This window comes from Microcaecilia unicolor, chromosome 1 (genome assembly GCF_901765095.1).
Source record: "Microcaecilia unicolor chromosome 1, aMicUni1.1, whole genome shotgun sequence".
Classification (NCBI taxonomy): domain Eukaryota; kingdom Metazoa; phylum Chordata; class Amphibia; order Gymnophiona; family Siphonopidae; genus Microcaecilia; species Microcaecilia unicolor.
Window position 1 is genome coordinate 660,737,603 of NC_044031.1, and position 27,627 is coordinate 660,765,229.

The 27,627-nt window shown below is 42.5% G+C and overlaps 1 pseudogene; it reads right to left on the bottom strand.

Annotated features, from left to right (window-relative positions):
- The window catches only part of LOC115461538, a 57,685-nt pseudogene extending 30,739 nt beyond the window's left edge, over nucleotides 1-26,946 (bottom strand).
- Between the last annotated feature and the right edge of the window lie 681 nt (nucleotides 26,947-27,627).

The following is a 27,627-nucleotide window of genomic DNA, read 5'->3' on the forward strand; positions in this document are numbered from 1 at the left end:
GCTGCGCAATTATCTCTGAGCATGCGCTCAGCACAATCCTCCCACACTTGTTTGACAGGTCTGGGCTGGAGACCAATGAAAAGAGGACGTCCATCTTTAAGTCGGAATATGGACGTCCTCAACTGTTCTGTTGCAGGGACAGCCAAATTTCAAGGGGGTGTCGGAGGTATAGCGACGGGGCAATTGAGGACATCCAAAATTTGGACGTTTCTGCGATGGGCAGTTAAGGACGTCCAAAATTGGCTGTTTCTATGAGAAAGACGTCTTTCTCATAGAAACAGCCAATTTTGGACGTCCTTAACTGCCCATTGCCGAAATGTCCAAATTTTGGACGTCCTCAACTGCCCCGTCACAGAAACATCCAAATTTTGGACATCTTCAACTGCCCTCGCTGGCAGGTTTGCTGTAGGGGGGAATGGGTTGGAAGTGAAGTCTTTCCTAAAGGGTAAAAGGTCATGGAGTTAATATACCGCCTTTCTGTGGTACAACCAAAGCAGTTTACATTTATTATACACATCTAAAGCTGATCCCTCAGTGCCTATGTCAAGTAAGTCTGAAGAAACAATAACCAGTTTTAAATATGACACAGTTTACACGTGCACAGGGTTGTCCTCCCTCAAAGCAGCAATCATATTGTCCTCTCTAATTCAACATCCAACCCTGCTGGCCCTGTCAGATTGGATACTGAAGCCCAAATCTTTAGCACAATATTGGGGATTCAAGGTGGGCCTATTCAGCTATGTGTCAAGAGGGTTTGCTCATAGACTTATGGGTGTTCCCTGTAATGTTGGAACTAAGCATAAAGCTGTGCCTTTATTAGGGTAAACAATGTTCACAATGATCAGGATACAGAAAAAGGAAATACAGTAAGAAAAATAAAAGATGAGAGGCATGGAAAGAGTTAACACGTGGAGAATGCAGAAGACATAGAACTATGACATATTTAAGGGCAGTTGAAGGTCAAAGGACATTAAAGCACCTCACCCTCTCCTTTTGCCAGGAAAAAAAGCCTGGATGATCTTGCTGCTTTGTGAAGACGTGCTCCTTATCTGGAGTCACCCAGCTGTTTTCTTCCCTTTCTTTGCAGTTGTAAATATTTTATACTCTTTGTCCAGGCTGCTGCTTCCAATTTTTGCTTTAAAATACATTTTCTGCCTTTACTAGGCACTTCCATTTAAAAAGAAGGCATATTCCACACTCTAACATTCTCTTCCTTCGTATCACTCACAAAAAACTGTAATTGCTTTAAAACGGCAGATATTGGCAAAAGCAATTTTCTTTACATTATGGAAAAATCTATCTCTGTTTATTCTTCTTCTCTCAGTCTTAGTTCTCTAGCATTTCTTAGTGAAATTCGTATGCCTTTCTCTAGCAAGTTATTGTTTATTATTTAATCCTGGAAAATAGTGCTGGACTAGTTTTAGTTTCATTATTTTTCATGTCTCACTTCCATCTCTGGCACTGGGAGAACTTGAGACTTTCAGCCAGGGTTTCTTACTGTGCTCCATACCGACTCCTGGAGAGGCTGGACTTGGCCACACTGCATTCTATACCAAAGCCAGTGTTTCTACACCATTCTCTACATTAACTCCTGTGGAGACAGTAAGAGCAGGTATCATTCCTTCCACCACCAAGAGCTCTACATCACAGTAACTCCTGCTAGAAAAAGCTAACACTTATAAGTACATAAGTATTGCCACACTGGGACAGACCAAAGGTCCATCAAGCCCAGTATGTTGTTTCCAACAGTGGCCAATCCAGGTCACAAATACCTGGCAAGATCCCAGAAAAGCTCAATACATTTTATGCTGCTTATCCCAGAATTAAGCAGTGCATTTTCCACAATTCCATTTTAATAATGGTCTATGGACTTTTCCTTTAGGAAGCCGTTCAAACCTTTTTTAAACCCCGCTAAGCTAACTGCCTTTACCACATTCTCTGGCAATGAATTCCAGAGCTTAATTGGGCGTTGAATGAAGAAACATTTTCTCCGATTGCTGAAGAGCTCCCTTCAGTTAATGCTCAAAATCATTCCCTATAGTGACATCAGACGGAGAAGCAGGAACTGAAAGGCATATACACTGCCTCACTACCAGTATTCCTTATCATTCCCAGCTTTATGGTGCTCATTGACCTCACAACACCAAAGATCGCTGGTAATGTGCACTAATTCTTGAATAGGGGTTTATACATTAATTTATACTCCTTATGTTTTCTTATATATTGAGTTTTTATTTTTATATATTTTTAAAATATATTATTTATATTTTTATACATTGAGGGCCTCTTTTATGAAGCTGTGCTAGCAGCTCCTGGTGCTGTTATGCCAAGAAAGTCCATTCACTTTGAATAGGCTCTGTCGGCATTGCTGCACGGGAACCACTAGCGCGGCTTGATAAAAGAGGTTCTGAATAATTTATCTTTTTCTGATTTATTTTATTATATATTGAATTTTCATTATTTTAAAATATATCGTTATTTATATTTTTATGCATTCAGGCCCAGATGCACAAAAATTAATGAGCCAGCAACATGGTTTGTAGACTGATTTTAGCTGATTAAGCAAGCACGGAGTTCAGCGAGACATGCATAAAGGGCTTCTGCAGGCTCTTTTCCTGTCATGGAAGCAGCTAATGATAACTGCATACTAATTTATTTAAATGAGCTACTTACCATTCAGAAGGGCATTTTGAGTAATGCACAGCCATTTTATTAGCAATGAACAGAAAGGACTGCCTACTTTAATGATGAAATTTTTATGGGTGGTCAGGAGCTGTCGGTACTGCTGTTTCCTCCCCATTACCTTGGAAATAGAAGCTGCCTATTGACTGAGGAGAGCTGTGGCATCTCTTGCCCTGCCCCTCACCCTCCCCCCACTCGCCAAGCAGCCCTTCACTCTTTCCTTCACCTAGCTTGCTTCCTTCCCCCTTCAACACCGTTTCCACTGCTGCCGAGGGCCATCGGGCAGGTCTGGCCACAGGAAAGGGAGTGCTGCAAAGGAGACAGCTGGTGGTGATTAAAGTTACACACTGCTTTCATACACGCAGCTTGTATGAGTGTATGAAAGACATCTGCAGCATGCGCAGAACAGCCACGCTTAGTGATTGGCTGTCCTGTGCATGCTTGGGTGACCGATTCCCTTCCCCCCTGCCAAGCTGCTCATTGTTTTTGCGAGCAGCTCATTTGCACCCCATTTGTTTTAAGCATCCTTCACTATTTTCAACTCAATAATTTTTACTGAGGTGGAAATAGCAATCAGTGCTTTAACCCATTAGTGCCCAATGTTCCCATATGTTCCCATATTTGTTCCCACATATGGGAACATTGGGCACTATTAATGGGACTTTTGATGCATCTGCCTCTCAGTAATTTACTTTTTTTCTGCATTGAGTCACTATTGGGCTCATTTTCGAAAGAGAAGGGCGCCCATCTTTCGACACAAATCGGGAGATGGGTGTCTTTCTCCAAGGGTCGCCCAAATCGGCATAATCGAAAGCCAATTTTGGGCACCCTCAACTACTTTCCATCGTGGGGATGACCAAAATTCCCGGGGGCGTGTTGGAAACATAGCGAAGGCGGGACTGGGGCGTGCTTAACACATGGGCGTCCTTGGCCGATAATGGAAAAAAGAAGGGCGTCCATGACTTTACTTGGTCCTTATTTTTTACGACCAAGCCACAAAAATGTGCCCTAAATGACCAGATGACCACCGGAGGGAATCGGGGATGACCTCCCCCTACTCCCCCAGTGGTCACTAACCCCCCCTCCCACCTTAAAAAAATTTAAATATTTTGTCAGCCTCTGTGCCAGCCTCAAATATCATACCCAGCTCCCTGACAGCAGTATGCAGGTCCCTGGAGCAGTTTTAGTGGGTACTGCAGTGCACTTCAGGCAGGCGGACTCAGGCCCATCACCTCCTATCGGTTAAACTTGTGGTGGTAAATGTGAGCCCTCCGAAACCCACCACAAACCCACTAGACCTACATCTAGGTGCCCCCCTTCATCCATAATGGCTATGGTACTGGTGTACAGTTGTGGGGAGCGGTTTTTTTGGGGGGGTCAGCACACAAGGCAAGGGAGCTATGCACCTGGGAGCTTTTTCTGAAGTCCACTGCAGTGCCTCCTAGGGTGCCCGGTTGATGTCCTGGCATGTCATGGGGACAAGTGCACTATGAATGCTAGCTCCTCCCACGACCAAAGGGCTTGGATTTGGTCATTTCTGAGATGGTCGTCCTCGGGTTCCATTATCGCCAAAAATCGGGGATGACCATCTCTAGGGACGACCATCTCTAAGGTTGACCTAAATGTGGAGATTTGGGCGTCCTCGACCGTATTATCAAAATGAAAGATGGATGCCCATCTTGTTTCAATAATATGGGTTTCCCCGCCCCTTCTCCGGGACGTCCTGGGAGGACGCCCTCAGGAAAACTTGGGCACCCCGTTCGATTATGCCTGTCCACTTAATGTGTATTCATATCATTGTGTGTAACAAGTTGACTATATTTGCATGTTTTATCTTTTTTTTTAGTTATATATGTCATTACTAACCCCAGATGCAGCTTGTGGGCAAAACATGGCACCAAGAATTACCATATAGGCAGATATGTACACACATATGTGTGGGAACAAGAAACCAGGAAGGCAAATTCCCTACATAGACAAAGCACAGAAGACGAGAGTATGGAAGGAGCAATGTTCTGCCACAAAAGAATCGGGTCAATAAGATACAATCAGACTGTCAGACTCAATATGGAACCGTGTTTCGGAGCCACAATATCACAAGATCAGATGGACTTTGTTCCCCTTGGAGCTCCTTATGTGAATATCGTGGAGCCAGCTAAATTCATTTATACATCAGATATTGTCTCCTGAAGCAGGCGTTGATTCGGTGAAACACTGTTCCGGGTTGAGTCTGACAGAGTTTGAGTGTGTCTGATTGACTTTGGACAATAAAATTGTTCCTTTGTGACAGGCCATTGGTCCTTCCCTACCCTCATCACACATACGTGTGTTAATCCCAATGTTCTGACAATGTGCTAGTCTAAAAAAATGGCACCTAAAGGCAGTGTTTTTTTTGTGCCGGTACACGCCGGTACGGCGTACCGGCACCTTTTTTCTGAGGCTCCCCAGCCCTGCTTTCTGTTCCTGCTGCCCGACGAGATCCAGCGCCCCAGCCCCACCTGCCTGGCCCACCCTTTGCTTCCCAACAGCCCTGCATTCTGTTCCACACCCAGCCCCCCCCCCCCCCCCCCGGCGACGCGTTTCAATATTTTATTATTTTTTTACGTGCAGTCGAAATGCCAGCGTTGGTAAGAGGACCAGGCTCACCTCCTCCTGCCTTCCCTGCTTCGTTCCCTCAGTGTCCCGCCCTCGCGGGAACAGGAAACTACGTCACAGGAAGGCAGGACACTGAGGGAATGAAGCAGGGAAGGCAGGAGGAGGCGAGCCTGGTCCTCTTACCAACGCCGGCGTTTTGACTGCACGTAAAAAAAATAATAAAAGATTGAAACGCGTCGCGGGGGGAGCTGGGTGTGGAATGGAATGCAGGGCTGTCGGGAAGCAAAGGGCGGGCCGGGCAAGTGGGGTTGGGGCGCTGGAACTCGACGGAGGTTGGGAGAGGGTCTGATGTAGGGGCTTGTCTGGATGAGTGGCAGACTGGGGATGGGAGAACAGGGCACATGCTGGGTGCTAGGGGTTGAGGAGAGAGAAGGGTCTTTTGCTGGGGCTGGGAGAAGGGGGCTGATTTAGGGAGAAGAGTCTGACTCTGGGGCTGGGAGAAAAAGGGACCAAGGACAGACTCTGAGGTTTGGGGCTGATCTGTGGAGAAGGGTCTGATGCTGGGGCTGGGAGAAGGAGGCTGAGGGCTGACACATGGACTAGGGAGAGAGGAGACATGTTGGTCATGGATGCGAGGGTAGGGCAGGGGAGACAGGAGAATCGCTGGCCATGGATGGGAGGGCAGAGGAGAGAGGAGACTCGCTGGACATGGATGGGAGGGCAGGGGAGAGAGGAGAATTGCTGGACATGGATGGCAGGAGAGGGCAGGGAAGAGAGAATAGCTGGACATGGATGGGAGGGTAGGGCAGGGGAGAGAGAGGAGAATCGCTGGACTTGGATGGGAGGTGAGGGCAGGGGAGAGATGAGAATTGCTGGACATGGATGGCAGGGGAGGACGAGGCAGAGGAGAATCACTGGACATAAATGAGAGGGGAGGGCAGGGGGCAGTGGAGACATACTGGAAGTGGATGGGAGGGGAGGTCAGTGAAGAGAGATTCGCTGGACTTGGATGGAAGGGGAGGGCAGGAGAGAGAGGAGAATCGTTGGACATGGATGACTGGGGAGGGCAGGGGATAGAGGAGAATCGCTGGACATGGGAGGGGAGGGCAGGGGAGAGAGGACGGAGACATGCTGGACATAGATGGAGGGGAAGGAAGACGGGAAGGAGATGCACATGGATGGGAGGGCAGGGCAGGGGAGAGAGGAAAAATGCTGGAAATGGATGGAGAGGAGAGCAGGAGATAGAGGAGAATTGCTGGACATGGATGGATGGAGGGGTTGGCGGGGAGAGAGGAGAAATGCTGGACTTTGATAGAAGAGAGGGGAGAGAGAATTATTGCTTTATATCGATAGAGGGGAGGGAAGAGAGAGGAGACATGCTGGACATGGATGGAGGGGAGGAAAGCAAAAAAAAGAAGATGCACATGGATGGAGATGAGGGAAAGGGAAGAGAGGAGAAAAACTACACATGGATGGAGAAAATAGGCAAAAGCTGGATCCACGTTATACCTCCTCCAGTCAATTCACGGAGGAGCACCCAGCTTTTACTTATGGATGTATGGCAAGAAATGAAGAAGAAAGGAGGAAAGTAAAGAAATAAATGGAAAGGAAGCCCTGGAAATGGATTTAAGAGAACAGATAGCAGCAGAATCAGAGACTGGGACCAATATGGATAGAAAAACAAAGTCACCAGACAACAAAGGTAGAAAAAAATCATTTTATTTTCATTTTAGTGTTTGGAATATGTCCAATTTGAGAATTTACATCTGTTGTCTTATTTTGCACTGGGTATACTGGAGCTGTAACAGCTTACAGAAATTATTTATAATGAAAAAAAAATCACGTTATTTTTTTTCCTATATTAGTATAATATTTTCAATGATGTCTGTTTATATGCGCCATGGCTGATATAAGGGGTGTGGCTAATGTGGGTGTGGCTATCATCGAGGTGGAGCCATATGTGGTGACCCCCGCCCATAATGAGTACCGGCACCTTTTTTTGTACAAAAAAAGCACTGCCTAAAGGTGATGGTATTTAGGTTGAAGGTACAATTTGGTTGCCTCTTTTTTTTTTTTTACCTGTGCTGTACAATTCTGTACAGTAACTTCTTTTGCCAATAGTTCTGCCGTAGCCATAAGTGCAGTACATTACTGAGAGAGGTGGATGGATAGCATTTCTATCTGATGGTATTTCTTACAGTGACCCCTACTGGGTGAACTGGTATTGAAGGACTACCACAGCCAACACTACCTACATCCATTACCCACAGCAGGAGAAGCTATAGGTCTCATATACATCCACAGCAATGACTTTGGAAAAGGCCAAGATAGTGAGAAAAACCTACTGTGAAAAAATATTCCAGATCTTTTCTATAAAAAAAAAGCCTGTCTGGTCTACTTTAAAAACTTGGCTGCAACAGCAGCTAATTTGATTAAAATGGCATGCATATAAAACCTTTCTCTTCAGTCTTTGCCATCCGATTTGTGCGTTGAAATGCTCTTTCCATTCCTGGGACGTGTAGGGTTTTCAGAAACATTAATGATAGAAAATAAATTAGAATCTGAGAGAAATAATCTTTCAGGCATTCTCTGTGGGCATTTCGCTTTTCGCTCTTCTCATGCCCATAGTGAAGTCTGCAGCTTGCCTGGAATATGAATGAGACAAACTGTAAGCAAACAGCAACTGAATGAATATATAGCAAGTCCATTCCCGTCCAAAATAACTACCAGCAGAAGAGATCATCTTTAAAGAAGATATTCTCTGAAAGAAATGTGCCTTCGTCCCACATGTCCAACATCTTTCCACCCTCCGTCCCCTGGTCTGACACTCCCTCTCTCTTACCCCCCCCCCCCCCCCCATCCCCAGGTCTGGCACTTCCCCTCTCTCACCCCGTTTACATGAAATGTCTCTTTTTTTTCTGTACTGGGCCACAACTGTTTGCCGCTCACTGGAACCTCCTATGGCCCGTCCACTTGACTCCATGTTATGAAGAACAGAACAGTCTAGTCCTGGTGTGACCCTATTGTACGCATGAACTTTTAATTCTGATCGCTGCGTTGAGTTTCTTGAGAAAATAAAAAAAATTACGGGGACAATATTCAGCCAGTAGTGATCAATTTTCCTGCAAATGCTGAACACTGTCAGATAAATTAGACCCAGATATTCAGAGCTGACCTCTATCTGACAATCTGCGGTGTCCAAGTAACTTCTGGCTGAGCCCAGGCTCCATCCCCTGTCCATACTGGCATGAACTGGCAATCAGAATGGCACTGTTTGGTTAAGTCACACTGATTATCTGTTCTATGGCTGGCCAGGGCAATTTAACCAGAGGGTGAGTAGGTGCACCATAGCCATAAGTGCAGTGTAAGTTAGAGAACAATTTATAGAATACATCTTTGGAAATGTTAAAATGTATCCTTCATGTGGTCCTCGAAATATGAGTGGTTAGAGTAGTGGACTGAGAACCAAGGAAACCAGCATTCAAATCCTGCTTCTCCCACTAAAGCTTCTTGTGATTAACAGCAAATCACTTCACCCCCTGTTGCCTCAAGCACAAAAGTTCAGACTAAGAGGGATTTTTACTAAAATGTGCTTCGTTTTTGCACTTAGCATGCCTTATTAGCAAAAATTAAAACACAATAGACCAAATTCTGTAAAGCTACATTGCCACACACTAAACGATTAGTGCGTGGTTAGCAGATGATACCTTACCGCTACAAAATAGGTGGCTGTAGGGGAAATTAGTGTGTGGGCATTAATAAAGACAATAGAAAATGCTGCCATTTCCCTGCTTTAAAAATGGTCTTAGCGCATGGGAATGACCTACATAAGGCCACGCTAAGGCTAATTAGCCTACAAAAAAGTCTGTCCTATCTTTATGCAGCGGTTAAGTACAGAATATCATACTTAAGTGCATAAGAGATAGCCGGTCACATAAACCTGGATATTTAATGCCGATGCCTGGACAAGGCCCGGCACTGAATGGTACCTGGTCAAAATAGCCCCGACAAAAAAAGCTCCAAACAAAAGAAGCTCCTGACATAGTAGTCCGTGACATAACAACCACTGTCAAAATGGCCTGCTAACAATATAACCCTTGGCAAGTTAGCCGCATGACCAGGCTGCCCAGAATCTGGGACTGCATTTTTTTCCTAATAATCTTACCTTGCCAAGCAGGATAAGGTTGGTATGACTATGAAAATGATGACAATATTGGGTTTTTTTTAATTAGCATGATGATGGAAAAATAGATTCTTTAAATAGCAGAACAGATCATGAATACCCTTTGTAGCTATAGAATTTTGTTTATTTATATATGCTTTCTGCAATTGAATGCTGGTAGGAGTCTTTATCAATGAAGATTTCAGTTGTAGTTTAATATATTTTTTCTGATGTGTTATTTTTTCTTATGGTCTGTTTTGTTAAGGGGGCTATTTTGTGTAGGGGCTATTTTGTCAAGGGTTGTTTCGTGAGAGGGGCTTTTTTGTCAAGGGCTGTTTTGTTAGGGTGTGAAATATCAAGGGTTATTTTGTTACAAGGCTGTTTTGTCAGGGCTTTTTTGTTGGAGCTATTTTGTCAGGAATATTATGACTGGGTGCCACACTGAATACTTGGATTGGATATAATGCCAGTGGTGGCTTAAAAAATTCTCAACATCACCAGCTGAATATCAACCTCATTATGTTTATTCACTTTTGATATGCTGCCAAGCCCAAGGAGGTCACAGTTGTTTACAAATAAAGGGGTTCTTTTACTAAACTGTGCTAACAGACTTAGCACATGCTAAATGATAAGATGCCCATATGAATATAGGGCTAGATTCTATATATTGGGCCTGAAAATTCCACATAAAACAAAAATATGGCTAGGCGTATTCTCTAAAGTACGCCTACATTTTATAGAATAAGCTTACATTTCCACTCAGTATATAGAATATGCCGGGTGCCTCTCCATGCAACCAAATTTAGTCACAGCCATTTACACCATGTTTTATTTGGAATAAATCCCAATGCCCAAATTAGGCGCAGAGTGGGTATACTCTATAATAACGCGCACAGATTTTAGAAATGCCCATACCCCACCAGTGGCCACACCCCCTTTTCAACAATGCGACTTAGAATTTATGCGTACCATGTTTCAGAATATGCTTAGCGAGTTGTGCACGTGAATCTTAATTTATGCCAATTAATGCTGATAATTACTTGTTAACCACCAATTAAAAGGGCTGATTACCTAGTTAAGCAAGTTATGTACATTGTTATTGAATTTCTATTTGGAAATTAAGGCACGATGTATCAAATCCTGGAGATAATTGGCATCTTATTTAGTGCACGCTAATCATTAGCACGAGCTAAATTCGCTACTGCACCTTAGTAGAAAGACCCCCAAATGTATGCAGAATAAGGAAAACAAATACAATAAAAATAGGAAAAGAACCAATCCGTCACACATAAAAACCACGCATCCAATCAAGCAGATAACAGTCTATAGTAATACATGAATAAATAAAGGACCTTAATTATTGTGGATGCATTCTTACACTCTGCTTAATCTTACCCAGTGAACCAAGTATATAGAAACTTGATTCTTTCCTCTCCTTCCCTCCTTTTTACCCTTGCATTCTTCTTTGTGCTCACTCATGGAAGTATAATCTCCCATGGTGCATTATGTTTCTGCACTGTTTTATAGCTCATGAAAATAAATGGAAATACAGTTTGCATGCTGTCATCTGTGAAGTCCTTTTCCTAAACACACTGAGAGAGACATTCATCAGAATGACACACAACCAAAGAAACCCACAGACACCTAGCTCATCTTCCCATTCCCGATAATAGTCTCACAAGCTGCCGCTCATCAAAGCTGAAATTAAAATTTTGGGAAGGAATGAGGGGTACTCATTATGTCCACCTGCATGTTAGTATCAGGCTCATTTTCAAAAGAGAAAAATGTCAAAAAGTGGCGTAAGGTTGCATTTGGACGCTCTCACAAAAACGTCCAAATCAGCATTTTCAAAAATTATTTTTAGATGTTTTTCTCTGAAGTTCACCAGAAGTGCATCCAAATCTCAAGGGGGAGTGCTAGGGCCATGTTCAGGGTGGAACTTGGGCATTCCTAAGACTTAGACGTTTTTCAGCCATAATGGAACAAAACAAAACCGTCCAGGACTAAAACTTAAGACGTTTTGAGCTAGACCTGGTTTTATTACGAATAAGGCACAAAAAGGTGCCCTAAATAGCCAGATGACCACTGGAGAGAATCAGGAATGACCTCCCCTTATTCTCTCAGTGGTCACTAACCCCCTCCCACCCACCACAAAATGTGATGAAAAACATTACTTGCCAACCTTTACGCCAGCTTCAGATGTTATACTCAGGTCCCTGGAGTAGTCTAGTGTTGGGTGCAGTGCACTGCAGACAGGTGGACCCAGGCTCCCACCTCCCCCTACCTGTTACACTTGTGGTGAAAACTGTGAGCCCTCCAAAACTCATTAGAAACCCACTGTACCCACATATAGGTGCCCCCTTCACCTGTGAGGGCTATGGTAGTGGTGTACAGTTGGGGGTAGTAGGTTTTGCGTGGGTTTTTGGGGGCTCAGCTCACAAGGTAAATGAGCAATGGTGAGATGTATACCTGGGAGCATTTTATGAAGTCCACTGCAGTGCCCCCTAGGGTGCCCTATTGCTGTCCTGGGATGGCAGGGGGACCAGTCTAGTAAAATGCTGGCTCCTCCTACATGCCAATGGCTTGATTTTGTGTATTTTACACTTGGACGTTTGTTTTTTTTTTTTTTTTTTAATAGACCAAAAAACAAAACGTCCAAATCACAAAACATTGTTTGGACCCGTATTTTCGAAAACAAGACAGACGTTTTTCTCTTTCGAAAATGACCTTCAGTCCTGTTCGGATTTTGGACGTTTATCACAAAACGTCCAAAGTCGGATTTAGATGTCATATCAAAAATGCCCCTCCACACATGCACTCAGGGCTGGAATACACACACCTGGACAGGTATTAATGTCTACACCAGTATTTGCCATGCACAATTATAGCATTTAATCATCTACATATGTATTTGTGCACTTCATCAAAATTCTACCCCGTGCATGCCCATCATGTCATGCTGCGTACTTTACAACTAACTGGTCATTTGCAAGGGGTCATTTATAAACATATATTGGCACATCTGTGCATAAATCATTAAAATGCCCCTCTACAGTTTAAAGTATGTCTCTTCATAGGATTATCTCCTTTACCCCTAATTCTAGAAATTTGCATGCCCAAATTTCCAACTAGCACACAACTTTGCACATGCAGTTCATTGAATAATGTCATTTGCATGCATAATTTAATATAATAATTAACTGCTAATTGTCCTTAACCACCAATTATTGTCCTGAATAACTTTTTTGAAGTCTTTAACATATTTATAATAATCGGTTATGCATGAGAGGTTTTAGACTTCCATTTCAGCAAAGAGATTATTTGAAACCCCCTCTAACCTCTGGATGCAATGAAGAGCTGAAGCCTCTTTCCTCTCAACTTCTCAGAAGTCATTGGGTCTTGGCGAGAAATCAAGACAAATAATCAATACTTTATTAGATAGAATTAAAACTTTAAGGCAGAATAGAAAGCAAGGGCTGTGACTAGGAAGGATAATTTCTTCTTACAAGTCAAACATAAAATCAAGCTTGTAGGTAAAGATGAAGGCTGTTAGGGGAAAAGGTAACAACCACAAATTTGTCTGTTTAAAGAAATGCAAATAGCTCTTTTGCAGGCAAATATCCTAAAACACTAATCTTATACAGCATTAAGACAATCTGCTGCCTTGGAAGAATGAAATGATGTCACCCCTTCCACTACCAAGGCAGTGAAAGCCAGAGGGTTCCCTTCAGAGCTCTAGTCAGAGAGGGGTATATATGTGAGAACTGAGGGATGCCTGAGGGGGAGGAGTAGATATTTGAGGTGGGTGGGCGTCTGGCACAAGACTGTAGGAAGAACAGGTGATACATGTGGGGCGTATAGGGGGTATTTGTGACAGTAGGGGTGTATGGAGATGTGTCTATTGTGCGTGAGATGTCTGGGGGTCACAGAGAGCACAGACTGTGTGTATATTTGAGATATATGTGGTGAGTAAGAGTGTGAGGGGTGGTTGTCAGTTGCAGCTGGAATATCTGTGGTAGTGTTGAAAAGAAAGTGTCTGAAGTAGGATGGGTGTCTAAAAATTCAGTTTTGAGGCTGTTTCTAATAAATACGTTCTTGTAGACTGTCATATACTGTAGTTTGGTTTGATTAGATTGTAAACTCAATAGAGCAGGGACCTCATAAATATATAGTATCTACAAATTCTTTTAAACAAATAAATCTCTGCAGAACTGCATATGTCTTCTTTCTACTACTACTAATCATTTCTATAGTGCTACTAGATGTATGCAGTGCTGGTACACATTATATGCAGGTACTTTCTCGGTCCCTAGTGGGCTCACAATCTAAATGTTTATACTTGGGGCAATGGAGAGTTAAATAGAAATGATAACAGTAATAGTAGTAGTAATAATAGTGGTATATACCACCATGAAATAACAAGCTTGAAGATGGGATGTATAAAGCTGTAGGACAGTAGTATGGAATAGCAGAAACGTTGTACATAAGTTCAATTTTCTATCCTGTATCTTGCAGCTGAAAATGGCAGTAACTTGGAGGGTAAGGTATTGTACAACTCCCACCAGCTCCACATGGGTCGCCTGTTAGCTCCTTCCTTGAACATTCTCTCTAAAACAAGTTGTCCCAACAATTTGTCTTTGTGGTGATTTAATGACTGCCACTAAACCCCATTCAGGGGAAAAGTTATTAAGGTGCAATAATAGGCAAGACCATGGTTTACAGAGGGAGTCACCAACCTGCGGTATCTCTGTGCCATAGGTTGCTGACTCCCATGGTAAAGGATTAATGCTGCCTGTGAGCCACCTTGCAAGCATCATTAGTCCAGCGGCCTGGGAGCATTGGGCTGCCAACCCATGGCCTGATGCTCTTGGGCTGCATTGTACAGGATTGGCACAAGCTAAAAGTCAGTGGCATAGGGCTCCCCAAATCAAATGCCTCTCTAGGGTTCTCCCCCCAACAAGACCTCCCCTTTAAAGTGACCCCTAATGGGGGTCTCAGGCAGAAGTGCCCTCAGGCAGCCCTCAACCCCTCCCCCCACACTCCCAAAGCCCTCCCTGGGCAATCGATGGTAGTTGGTGATGTGGACAGGACCGATGCTGCTGCCCAAATCTAAAATGGCACTGGTGATCCCTAGTGATAGTTTTGTTTTACTAGTGCTAGGGGTCATGTTGCCAATAACCACTACCGATTCCATTTACCACTGCCATTAAGGTAGACCCGGGGGGGGGGGGGGCTTCAGGAGGTTAGGGGGAGAGTGGAGGGTTGCTGCCTTAGGAGTTGCTTGGGAAGTACGAGGCTAGTCAGGCTGGAGGTCATTTTGGGGGAAGATCTAGCTATCCAGTGTTGCCCCCTGTGCAATGAGGCCCAGGAGCATCAAGCCTCAGCTTGGTGGCCTGATGCTCCCAGGTGGTAAAATATCCCTATCTAGTGCACACTGCAATGCACAGTATTCCATTTAGATAATAATGAGCCACTTTTCGTGCATTTGCATCTCTTTAATATGTACCATGGGATGACTTATTTGGTATCGAATTAGGACACAGCACCCAGCATTTGTGGCCTTTAAGTCGAGTTAAGAGGCGCATAATGCAGGCTAAGGCCATAACACAGGTTGATAACTTATTTCCTAAGTTCTTAAGAGAGTCTAGGGTATCAGGCCCCATCCTCTCCGGAGGACCCAGAAGCTACAAGTTCCTTTCTTCTAATTTAGTCCAAGTTAAGAATAATTCAAACACAGTTCCAAACAGAACCCCCCTCCCCCATAGGAATTCTCCCTTAAATTCTCACTCTTAATAAACAATGCAAAAATATCATGGGAAAATAGAGGATCCAATGGGAAAATAGAGGATCCAGTCAAAAAAGAGCCTGCCTACCTGCCACCACCCTTGTGGTCTCTATTGTTAGCTACAATCACGTCCATGCAAGTCCAAAAGGGAAGGGGGGAAAAAACAACAAACAAAAATCTCACTCTTTTACCTTAAACATGTCTCATTCCAGTCTGGTCTGCAGCTCTGCTGCCTTCAGCCTCCCAAAAAGGCATACCCAGCTGTACTCTGGCTTCCCTCTTTTATAGTGCTGTACCCTGCGCCTCTGAATCCCACCTCAGGTTCTGATTGGATGGTCCTAATTCTCTGCATGTATGCTCCACCCCTTTTAATTCCCTGCCTTTGTCTCCAGGGATTGATCTCATAGTTAAGGGTTCTTCTTTTACCTGTTCTTTACTTCCCTGCCTAGGCACCGATTCTTTGATTGTAATTCTCGTCCTTGCCTTTTCTGGGACTGTTCTCCAATACTCTAATGAGAGAACATATATTCTGTCACAGGTATGTTATATATATTCTTGTACAATCTGGCCTGGATTTTGGTATAAGGAATAAATGTCAAACTTTTAGACACTAAATACCAGGCTCAAAAAGCCCCCCCCCCCCCCACCCTTTGCTTTAAGGCCATGCATTTCAGAGGGGTGGTGCCTTGATATTCTAGCCTCCTCCACCTCTACTCTCTCCAGTCCTACTTATGAGTGCAAAAATCTTCAGTCTGGCTCAGAATGCAGTATCTTGGAAGGTGAAGTGTTTGTGTAGCTTACATTCCATGCGTAGTAAAGAGGTACCGGTGTGTCCTCTCCTCTCTCTGTCAGATCTCTGCCTTTTGTTATGGTACAAGAATTTTATACACACAGAGGTGTCTTCAATTTCTATCACCCTCTGTGACTTCCATGTATTCCAAACAAGCCCCTGAGAGCCCTTGGTCCTGAAGTATCTGTCTGCATATTCTCAAGACGGCAGTGCCAGTCGATACTATGATTCAATTCCCTGTCCTCTTCATCTTGTTCTGAAAATGCATTAGGGGCTTTCTCTGGATGTGTTCACATGGCATCTAACCTTACTCATTTTCTACACGCTCTAGACAGCAGCTAAGGGGAAGAAATTTCTATGGAATCCATCACTAGACGTGATATTTTATATCCAAAGATTAGTGCCAGCCACTATCTGGATATCGGTACTTAATTCTGTGTATAATGGGCAGAGCCGAGTTATCCAGATAATGGCGATAGGACTATTAACCTGATAACATAGTACATCTTTTTAAAAAACTTTTATTCAGATACAAGCACTGAATATTACTGATTTCCGGGTAACTCCTGGCTCTGCTCTGGACCACCTTGGCATGATCTGAATAGCATTGGGATGATCAATAGGTATTTTCAGTGCCATTTTCTAGATAATGTGCTGAAAATCCAGGTAAGGTCCTAGTCAACGGCACTTAGGAAGAAAGTTATCAATGTGGGTCACCCTTAAAACACATTGTGTACAATAAAATTGCAATTCATTTCTTATATTTTGTGATTTCCAGAGTCCAGGTTTATCGTGAATTACAACAAAGAAGTCAGTTACTGGGAAATTTTGACAGAAAAGTTTTTAATTTTATTCAAAAAGTAATTCAGTGTGATACAAATCAGATGTCCTTAGGGGGCAGAGTTCATATTTGAGCTGCCTGATTTGAAAGCAAGAAGGAAAAAATCTGTTTATACTTGACACTACTTACAGTTGGAAAGCTACATGAAAACTGACTGGCCAATATTCCACGTATTTAAAACAGGCAGAAACATCTCTTGCCTGCTTAAATCGCTTGTAGAATAGACACAGTGAAGATGGGTATCACCACAGACCACACAACAAAAAGTGGGCAGGTCTTGGATGGGGCAGGGGGTGTCATTTTTGGGGAGGAGTCTGCAGTTATGCAGGTGCCAGCAATATTCAGTGCTCAAATCTGTCCTAAATTCACCTGCCAAGCTATGCAGGTCCCGGCACTGAATATCAGCCAGGACCCACATAACTAAAGCCCCCCCCACCCCCCTCCTGGCCTCCAAAATAGCCCCCTCCCTCCTACCCCAGACCAAGAGAATCAAAGCCCCTCCCCAGAATGAGTCCCCCCACCCCAACCTCTTCGAGCTCTAGGTAGGCCCTCCGAGCCTACCTATACCCTGGTGGTCCTAGTAGGGTTGTTGGGGACACGAGCAAGGGGGCTTCACTCCTGTCCCTTGGGGCTGCCCTTGAAAAATGTCTACTATGACCTCTCGTAGCAGCCTTGTAGTACTAGACCTCAGAGGATTGGGGGTCTTGGGGGGCTCATCCAAGGGGGGAGGGGCTTTGATTCTCACAGGCTGAGGGGAGGGTGGAGGGAGGGGGCTATTTTGGAGGCCATGAGGGGGATGGGAGGCTTTCAAGTTAATAGTTATGCCTGTCCCAATCAACATTCAGCCATATCCCATATAACTGTCTCATGCAGCTCTGGCTGAATATCGGCCAGGACACTTAATAGGCTCTGGCGGCTATCCCTATCAAATTTAGCCCCCAGTATTCAGTGCCAGTGCCCGGACATGTCCCGACACTGAATAGTGAGGGTTAATCTAGCCGGTGATGGTAAGCATTAAAAAAAATGCTGACCACTGCCTGCTGAATATCAGTCGATGACGTTTTCTGTATAATGTTCTCCTTGACAGAGAGAAAGTTGGTAATAAAGACATGTATAACACGGCTAAACCATGTGCAATTCTAAATATGTTAGTACATAATTGAAAGGTTGTTCTACACTCCAAAGGCAACCGATGTAAGCTCTGAGAAAGTGGTGTTACCCAATAAAATCTGTGAACACAGCAAAGCTATCTAGCTACAGTATTTTGTAAAGTTTGCAGAAGGGTTTTTTTTCAGGTTTTTCAGATCCACCAACAGACAGTAAATGATAATAATCAATCTGTGAAAGGATAAAAGCTTGAATAATGATCTTAAAATGGTCAAATAAAAAATAGTTTACTTTTAATCACATTTATTAGTAACTAAGTCTCATTGCATGAAATGGGACCCATGCTAAAATAGCACATTTTAGTGGTAAATCATAATAGCAGCCCATGTTCATAACTTCTCCCCTTAGTGTAAAGAGGTTCAGTCTCTAGTAATCAGAGCTCATATTGTGATGTCATAATGCCTCATTCCAGCAAAGCCTACAACTAGTGGGAAAATGTGGAGTATAAATGTATTAAATAAATAAAATAAAAGAGTTAAAGTGGGATTTGAACCTCGGTCCTTTCATTTAAAGTTCATTGTATTAACCACTAGATTACCCCTCTGCTCTACCTGGATATCTGTGTGCCATTTTTCTCAAAATGATGCCAGACAGATTCATTTTGGACATTCTCAGAACAAAAATGTCCATTTCACAGCCATTTTTCAACAGAAAAACTGGATTCTTTTTTCTAGATTTTCAGAAAGCTTTTGACAAAGTTCCTCATGAGAAACTCCTGAGAAAAATAAAGAATCATAGGATAGAAGGCAATACTCTGGTGAGGACTAGGAACTGGTTACTGGACAGAAAACAGAGAGTAGGCTTTAATGGTCATTTCTCTCAATGGAAAAGGGTGAATAGTGGAGTGCCGCAGTGATCAGTACTGGGACCGGTGCTATTTAACACATTTATAAATATGGAAATTGGAACGATGAGTGAAGTGATCAAATTTGCAGATGACACAAAACTATTCAAGATTGTTAAAACACTTGCGAACAGTGAAAAATTGCAGGAAGACCTTAGGGATTGGAAGACTGGGCATCCAAATGGCAGAAGAAATTTAATGTGGACAAATACAAAGTGATGCACATTGGAACAAGTAATCCAAATCATAGTTATCTGATGCTAGGGTCCACCTTGAGGGTCAGCACCCAAGAAAAAGATCTAGGTGTGTTGTAGATAATCCGCTGAAATCTTCTGCTCAGTGTGCAGCGGCGGCCAAAAAAGCAAAGAAGATGCTAGGAATTATTAGGAAAGGGATGATAAGTAAGATCATGAATATTATAACACCTCTTCAGTTCTGGTTGCTTTATCTTAAAAAACATATAGCGGAATTAGAAAAGGTTCAAAGAAGAGCAACCAAAATGATAAAGGGGATGGAACTCCTCTCGTATGATTATGATTATTATTATTATTAACATTTGTATAGCGCTACCAGACGCACGCAGCGCTGAACACCTGACACAGAGAGACAGTCCCTGCTCGATAGAGCTTACAATCTAAAAATACAGACAGACAAGACAATTAAGGGCGAGGAAAGAACTGGGTGAGAAGGAACAAGGATAGAGGAATTGAGTAGTGGTTAGGAGACAAAAGCAGTGGTGAACAGGTGCGTTTTCAGCATAGACTTGAAAACAGGTAAAGATGGAGCTAGGCGTACAGTCTCAGGAAGTCCATTCCAGGCATAAGGTGTCGCGAGGGAAAAGGAACGAAGCCTGGAATTAGCAGTGGAGGAGAAGGGGGACGACAAGAGAGATGAAAGGCTAAAGAGGTTAGCGATCTTCAGCCTGGAAAAGAGATGGATGAGGGGAGATATGATTGAGGTCTACAAAATCCTGAATGGTGTAGAACGAGTAGAAGTGAATCAAATTTTTACTCGTTCCAAAAGTACAAAGACTAGGGGACACTCAATGAAGTTGCATGAAAATGCTTTTAAAACAAATAGGAGGAAATATTTTTTCACTCAATGAATAGTTAAGCTCTGGAACTCTTTGCCGGAGGATGTAGTAACAGCAGTTAGCGTATCTGGGTTTAAAAAGGTTTGGACAAATTCCTGGAGGAAAAGTCCATAGTCTGCTATTGAAACAGACATGGGGAAGCTACTGCTTGCCCTGATATTGATAGCATGGAATGTTGCCACTATTTGGGTTTCTACCAGGTATTTGTGACCTGGCTTGGCCACTGTTGGAAACAGGATACTGGGCTAGATGGACCATTGGTCTGAACCTGTATAGCTACTCTTATGTTCTTATGTTTGAAAATAGCTGTGAGATAGATGAGGTTTTGGGGACATTATGAGCAGGATGTCCCAATTCTGACTTTGATTTTTTTTAATGCCCCTGAAGATCTCATTGCATAAAATGGGAGCTGTGCTACAATAGCATGAGTTGTGATAAAATAATATGTCTTAACATAAGTCACATCAATAGCGCCCCCATAGTGTGAAAAGTTTCATCTCTGGTAAATAGAGCTGACGTTTTGATGTCAGAATGCCTCGTTTCACCAATGCCTATGAGCCAACCAGTGATTGTCCTATACTTGAATAACGTTTATTACATATAGCATTGATTTTGATTTCTAGAGACATTTCTTTTTTCTTTAATTAAGGGGGGAGTTATCAACGTGGGCCATTACTAAGATGTGTTATTTTACTGTTAACCCTTGTTATTAGTAACTAGATCTCATTGCATAAAATAGGACCTATGTTAAAACAGGATGACTTAGAAGCAAAATAACACAGTAGTCCACATTGATAACTTCACCCCTTATCTGGGTAGCAGCACTAGTTACTCAAATAAGCGTCATTAAATATTGAGTTCTATATCTACAGTTTTCAGAAACAGTAAGATTGAAAAAAAAAGAAAATGAAATGTGAAAAAGACAAAAACCTTGATTCAACCAAATCCTTTTTTATTCTCTGGAGGTCAAATAGAGGAGGAAACAAAACATTGGAGTGGAGGAGTGGCCTAGTGGTTAGAGCACCAGTCTTGCAATCCAGAGGTGGCCAGTTCAAATCCCACTGCTGCTTCTCATGATCTTGGGCAAGTCACTTAACCCTCCATTGCCTTGAATACAAACTTAGATTGTGAGCCCTCCTGGGACAGAGAAACATCCAGTGTACCTGAATGTAACTCACATTGAGCTACTACTGAAAAAGGCGTGAGCAAAATCTAAATAAACAAATTGACTGTTATAAAACCTGATCCTTGCATGATATTAAGGGGAAAAACATAGGAAATCTTTCTCACAACCTAAAGATATTCAGAGTTTCCAGAAGGAGAATCCATCACAGATGTTCCATCTACAACCCCCTGCCACACCACCCACAGACATGACTTTAAACAGCTGTTCATGCATTATATTTGCCTCCAACTTGAATATTTTTATTCCTTGATATGCAGAGCTGCCAATAAAGCAATGAGGCCAAGGCAATGTGTGCAAAGGAAATGAGACGTTTTATTAACCATAATTTTTATTTTCAATATATGTGAGCATTCACTAACCTCTGTACTGTATTCTCATTGCCTTCCCATCACTTATGATAATAAACACAGAACTTTACCCCAAAGTAACTGCAAATTTAATACACTATTGGAAGTGCTGCCAGTGTTTTCAATTGCAAGTCAGTGTTAACATTCACATTAACATGTACTTGGTCCTCATTCTATATTCTTGCATGCACATTTTTGTGCTCAGCAAACAAAATTGCACGTGAAAGTGATAGAATAGTGCCAGTTACATACATAGGGCTAGATTCTATATATGGCACTTGAAAAATCCGAGCGTAATAAATTTCCACCTAAGTATATTCTATAAGCAGTGCCTATATTTAGGCGCAGTATAAAGAATATGCTTAGTTGATATCCCAGCGCTTAAAACTATGTGCATCCATTTACATCAAGGAAAATGTGACGTAAATACCGGCACGTAGGTTTAGGCAAAATCCAGCAGATAGGGGCCATTTTACCAAACTGCAATAAAAAAGGCGGTTAAGGGCAGAATATTGTCATTTAATGGTATAAGTGTCAACTGTGCCCCAGACCACCCACATAATAGGCGGCTTTCACTTTAGCGGTCTGTGGTGATATTGAGTGGCACTAACCAGATAATATCAGTGGATAACCTCAAACAAGTGATTTAACCTGTCAAGAGCCATTTCTGGCTAGTTAAATTACTTTGAATATTGACCCTAATGTCAGGAGACAAAAGGTTAACAGTAATGGGTTTTAAAAAAATATTCCTTTGTCTTCAATGCGTTGTGTTTACACAGAAGTTCACAGTCTGTGATGTGCTTGGCCATCTCATAGGTGTTTACAAATCACCAGTCTGTTACAGGACACAGAGCTACCTAACAACAGGAAGGGACCAAAATGTTTCTGCAGTTTAGCGATTTATATGGCTCAGTGGCTCAATACATTGTGAGGCTTTTTGAAATTTCATATGCAAATTTGGCCTCCCTAGAGATAAACAAAAAAGCTGAAGGTGATGTTTTTTTATTTAGATTATCATACAGCTTTTAAAAGATATGTTTCCTGCTGCGTCAGGTTAATGTAGAATGAGCTAAGCACAAGGGGCTCTTTTACAAAGTGGCGGGAAGCCCAATGTGGGCCTTCTGCACGCTAATCTGGAGCTACCGCCAGGCCAACGTGGGTGCCGACAGTACTTACTACTACTACTAAACATTTCTAAAGCGCTACTAGGGTTACGCAGCGCTGTACAGTTTAACAAAGTACTTCCAGCCCCAGTGCATGCTTCTTCCATAGTAACATAGTAAATGATGGCAGATAAAGACCTGTACGGTCCATCCAGTCTGCCCAACAAGATAAACTCATTTTACATGGTATGCGATACTTTATATTTATTTATTTGCTGCATTTGTATCCCACATTTTCCCACCTCTTTGCAGGCTCAATGTGGCTTGCATTATGCCGTAATGGTAATCGCCATTACCGGAATGAGAAATACAGAGTATTATTGCATTTAAAGTACAGAAAATATAATATAAATTAGAAATGAATAGATATACAATTCATTTCAGGTATTTGAGAACAAGGATAATGTATAACATTCAATAATATCAATAAGATCAAAGTAAACAAATAAAAAAAGAGTACAATGTTGACTTGTTCTGGTAAAGTTGTGATGTCAGTTCATTTAAGAAGGGTCCAAATGATAAGTCTCTTTGAACAGGTTAGTCTTTAATAATTTCCGGAAAGCTGCCAAATCGTGCATTGCTTTTAAGGCACTTGGTAATGCATTCCATAGTTGCATGCACATATAGGAAAAGCTAGATGCATATATTGATTTATATTTGAGTTCTTTGCAGTTGGGGTAATGGAGGTTCAAGAATGTGCGTGATGATTTTTTTGTGTTCCTTGCTGGTAGGTCTGTGAGGTCTGACATATATATCAGGGCCTCGTCATGGATAATTTTATGAACCAGGGTACAGGTTTTGAGTTTTTTGTTCTTTCAGTTCTTCATTAAACCATGGTAATGAGCTAAGTCTTCGCAAGGTTCTTGTTTGTAATGGTGCAATTTTGTCCTGTATGCTCTTCCATCTATTGTTCCAATTTTGGTGCTCAGTTTCCAATGGTAGACTTAGCTGGAGCAGCTTAACGAGCTTAAAAAGCTGATAACCCCTCACTCACATTGCACCACCTATAAATAATACAGTTTTATATACACCACTTATCTGATTAAGGAGCTCATAGGTGCCTCAGCTGTTGTGTAGATGTCAATAAGAGACCATCACAAACCCAATGTGTGGTCAAATATTCAAAAACTCCTCAGTGAAGTAACAAATGTAGGATTAGGCCACAATGAACCATAATTGAAATATTATGAGAGAATTCCAATCCCAAAAAACTTGTAGTCCAAGGACATTAATACATTTTTTTATCCATACACTCATTCATTAAACTCTGGAATTCATTGCCAGAGAATGTGGTAAAGGCGGTTAGCTTAGCAGGGTTTTAAAAAGGTTTGGATGGCTTCCTAAAGGGAAAGTCCATAGACCATTATTAAATTGGACTTGGAAAAAATCCACTATTTCTGGGATAAGCAGTATAAAATGTTTTGTACTGTTTTGGGATCTTGCCAGGTATTTGTGACCTGGATTGGCCACTGTTGGAAACAGGATGCTGGGCTTGATGGACCTTTGATCTGTCCCGGTATGTCAATACTTATGTACACAGAATTGGGAGAAAGTCCTTTTGAATACGGACTCCATTGTTCTGCAAACATGGCACAAGGAGGTTAGCAGTTGCAAAGTCTTCTGAGAGAAGAATCACCTTTTCCACTCTTTCCTGCCCCAAATTCTTCCTAAAGCTGTACTGTATTGCCTCCTCAGACCCCTGCAGACATATGAATGTTTTAAAGTGATGGTCTTCCTTCCTCGTGACTCTTTGAATTTTTTTTTTTTTAATCTTTATTTTTATACTTTTGAAAGTCACAGTGCCGCAATTTCACATGAAGAAAGAAAGGGGATGCCTTCCCCCCACACTACATTATCTATGAGCAAGGTGTTCTGTGCTGTGCAGCATATTACGTTAGTTATTTTTTAATCTGCCAATGAGAGAGTGCCATCACTTGCTGTTTTTACACCTTTTCAAGGTGTATAAGAATTAAGAACCAGTCATTATTATTATTATTTATTGCATTTGTATCCCACATTTTCTATTTGCAGGCTCATTGATTCATTTCATTATCATCTTCAAGAGAGGTTTTGTTCTGACCCCTGACGTAGGCATATGTTTATGCTGAAACACAGCTGTGTCGGGTTCTTTTAATGTTATCGTTGCTGGCAATAAAGAATTATCTGGTTCCTATATGCGGTTATTGACTCCACTTTTTGCTCTATCTATGGTTTTCCCCCACACCACTCCTCTTTACTGGAAGGGGAGGTATCTTTTCACAGAAGACCCAGAAGAAATCCTATTAGATTGTGCTAGCATACTACAAATAGCTGCAATAGATTAGGAATGGATTTACATTGTAACATTTCCAGTCCACCCAGTGGGTGGCATGCACCGCATAAAGAAATATTGTCTTGTTCAAGGAATAGATCTGTTAATCAAATTTTTCAGTGTATCAAACTGAAGTAGTGTTGATAAAACCACACATTCCTCATAAGCACGGTTGGGGTGAAATGGATTGACATGATATGGAAATGTGCTTTCATGTGTAAGGAGTTAGTACGCCGGGAAGAATAGTTTGCACTGTTATAAGGTTACTGTACAGATTTCACCCTCAGCATTTTATCTTTTCACCCTGAAGGTAATCATAATTGATAAGTGCAGGATTCCATAACTGTAATTAATTCCTATGGGTTTTTTTTTTAGGTCAGAGATTTTACTAATAAAATCCTGCTGGCAAAATAGTAGCTGATGAGATGCTGCAGATGGAGTCAAGAGCTCACCAAGTGCAATATGCAATAATGAAAAAAAGCACAGAAAGAACTAACATAGTATACAAGACTCAGAGCCTTGTTAGAGTTATAGAAGTCAATATTCAATGCAATGTAATTGGCCAGAAATGGATCCTGGCCAGCTAAATCACTTGTTCAGGGCTAACTGGCTATTTTCACTGGAACTTAACCAGTTAGCAATGATGAAAATAACTAGTTAGTGCCAAACTCAAAACTGGCTATTTTGGTGACGTTCTGGGGATGGAGTCAGCACTTGGCTGGTAACGTGCTGATATTCAGAACTTAACTGGCTAGGATAACCACATAAATAGGAACACGTAAAAGTCAGTCCTATCTTTATGTGGTAACACATAGTTGGTTAAGTGCTGAATATTCCCAAGACTCCATAGGCAGTCGATGGCCCAACTGTTTGGGGAGGCTAAAGGGGGCGGGGTTAGGGGTGGGGCCACGGGTGGAGCTTAAATCCATAATTGTCTGATAACACACAGAAAAAAATAAATAAAAATAAAAGTCACAATTAATACCTTTTATTAAATTTAGATATTAGATATGTATCATATGTCAAAGAATAAAGTGGTTGTTCAAAGCATATTCTAAGCACAATCGCTCAACTGCAAAACACTGTGCACAACTTTGTGCAAAAACACACTCAGAACCTTACTGTACCATAAATATTACACTGGGCAGAACCTAATACACCAATATACCGCCCATACGGAAAATGCAGACCGTCAACAATATGAAACAAGGGATCATAATATCACAATTCTCATATAGAGCCACAAAACACCCTAATTCATGTTTAATGTGGGATAAAATGCCATAAATCAGTAAATAAATATAAACTTTGAATGTTGAGCACCTGATTCTCAAAGTGGACATATTCCAAACACTACAATGAAAATAAAATGATCTTTTCTACCTTTGTCTGATCATGCTGGCCCACTGTAACATCTTCCAAGATCAGGATGTTCTCCTTGTTGGTCTGGATAGCCTGTGTTGTCCAATTAAGAGAGCCCGTGATGAGAACAGTTTTGTCAACCACTGCAAATTTGTAATGCATGTACCCTGTGTGCTGGTCATGCCGCACTGTGATACCTGCTTTCCGCAACACTCCAACCTGCGAGCCTTTCACCGCCATGTAATCGGAGTCGGCGATGAGGCGGACCCACACGCCCCTCCGGTGCAGCAGCAGCACGGTCCGCGCCAGCTGCAGGTTGGAGAAGGAGAAGATGCAGAGCTCGAGGCTGTGGCGGGCCGACAACAGGCGCAGCATGAGGCGGCTCAGCGAGCTCTCGGCGTGCAGCAGGCCGCAGGTGCAGCGCAGGGACCGGCTTGGCCGCAGCAGCACTTCGGTGCACGTGGGTGGTGCTGGGAAGAAAAGCACTTCGGACGCCGAGCGCCGCTCTTGCTGCCCCCGCAGTACGAACAGCAGGAGCCGAGTGATGCTCGCCAGCCCCGGCACCAGCAGCAGCGATGCCAGGCCCAGCGCCTTCCACGAGGCCACAGTAGCCCACATGATCAAGATTGGGCTGGGGAGGCTTAGCCTCCCCAAGCCTCTTATACGGGGCGCCTATGCAAGACTCCAACCACCTCTGTCTACTCATTCCAGTACTCTGGGGTTACCGCCCTATTCCCTCTTGGGGTAAGCAAAGATCTTCTCCTCAGGAGGTTCAGTTACCATTGCATCCATCTCAAGTGCCCTCACCCTTGCTGATGTTTCCATTGACCTGCTTAGCTGCAGATCTTTATGCTTCAAATTTTTCTTGTTCACAACCAGCTTACTCTGAATAAGCTTTCCCTCCTTTGTCTTACGTACACTTGGATAAAGTCATAGTAACGTGGTAACATAGTAAATATGGCAGATAAAGATCTGTACGGTCCATCCAGTCTGCCCAACAAGATACACTCATTTTACATGGTATGTGATACTTTATATGTATACCTGAGTTTGATTTGTTCTTGCCTTTCTCAGGGCACAGACCATAGAAGTCTGCCCAGTACTGTTCTTGTACTAAATTCTGAAGCTAACATCAGAGCCCCTTAAAATTTACACTCCAGCCCATCCCTATCTATTCAGTTATGATCAGGGTCAGGTGAGGAATCACATCTTTAGGCATGTCTTCCCCCACATTATGTTTATTCAGTCTCACGGTCCAAAACTAGGTGGCGGTTTGGCAGTAATATATTCCACCAATCT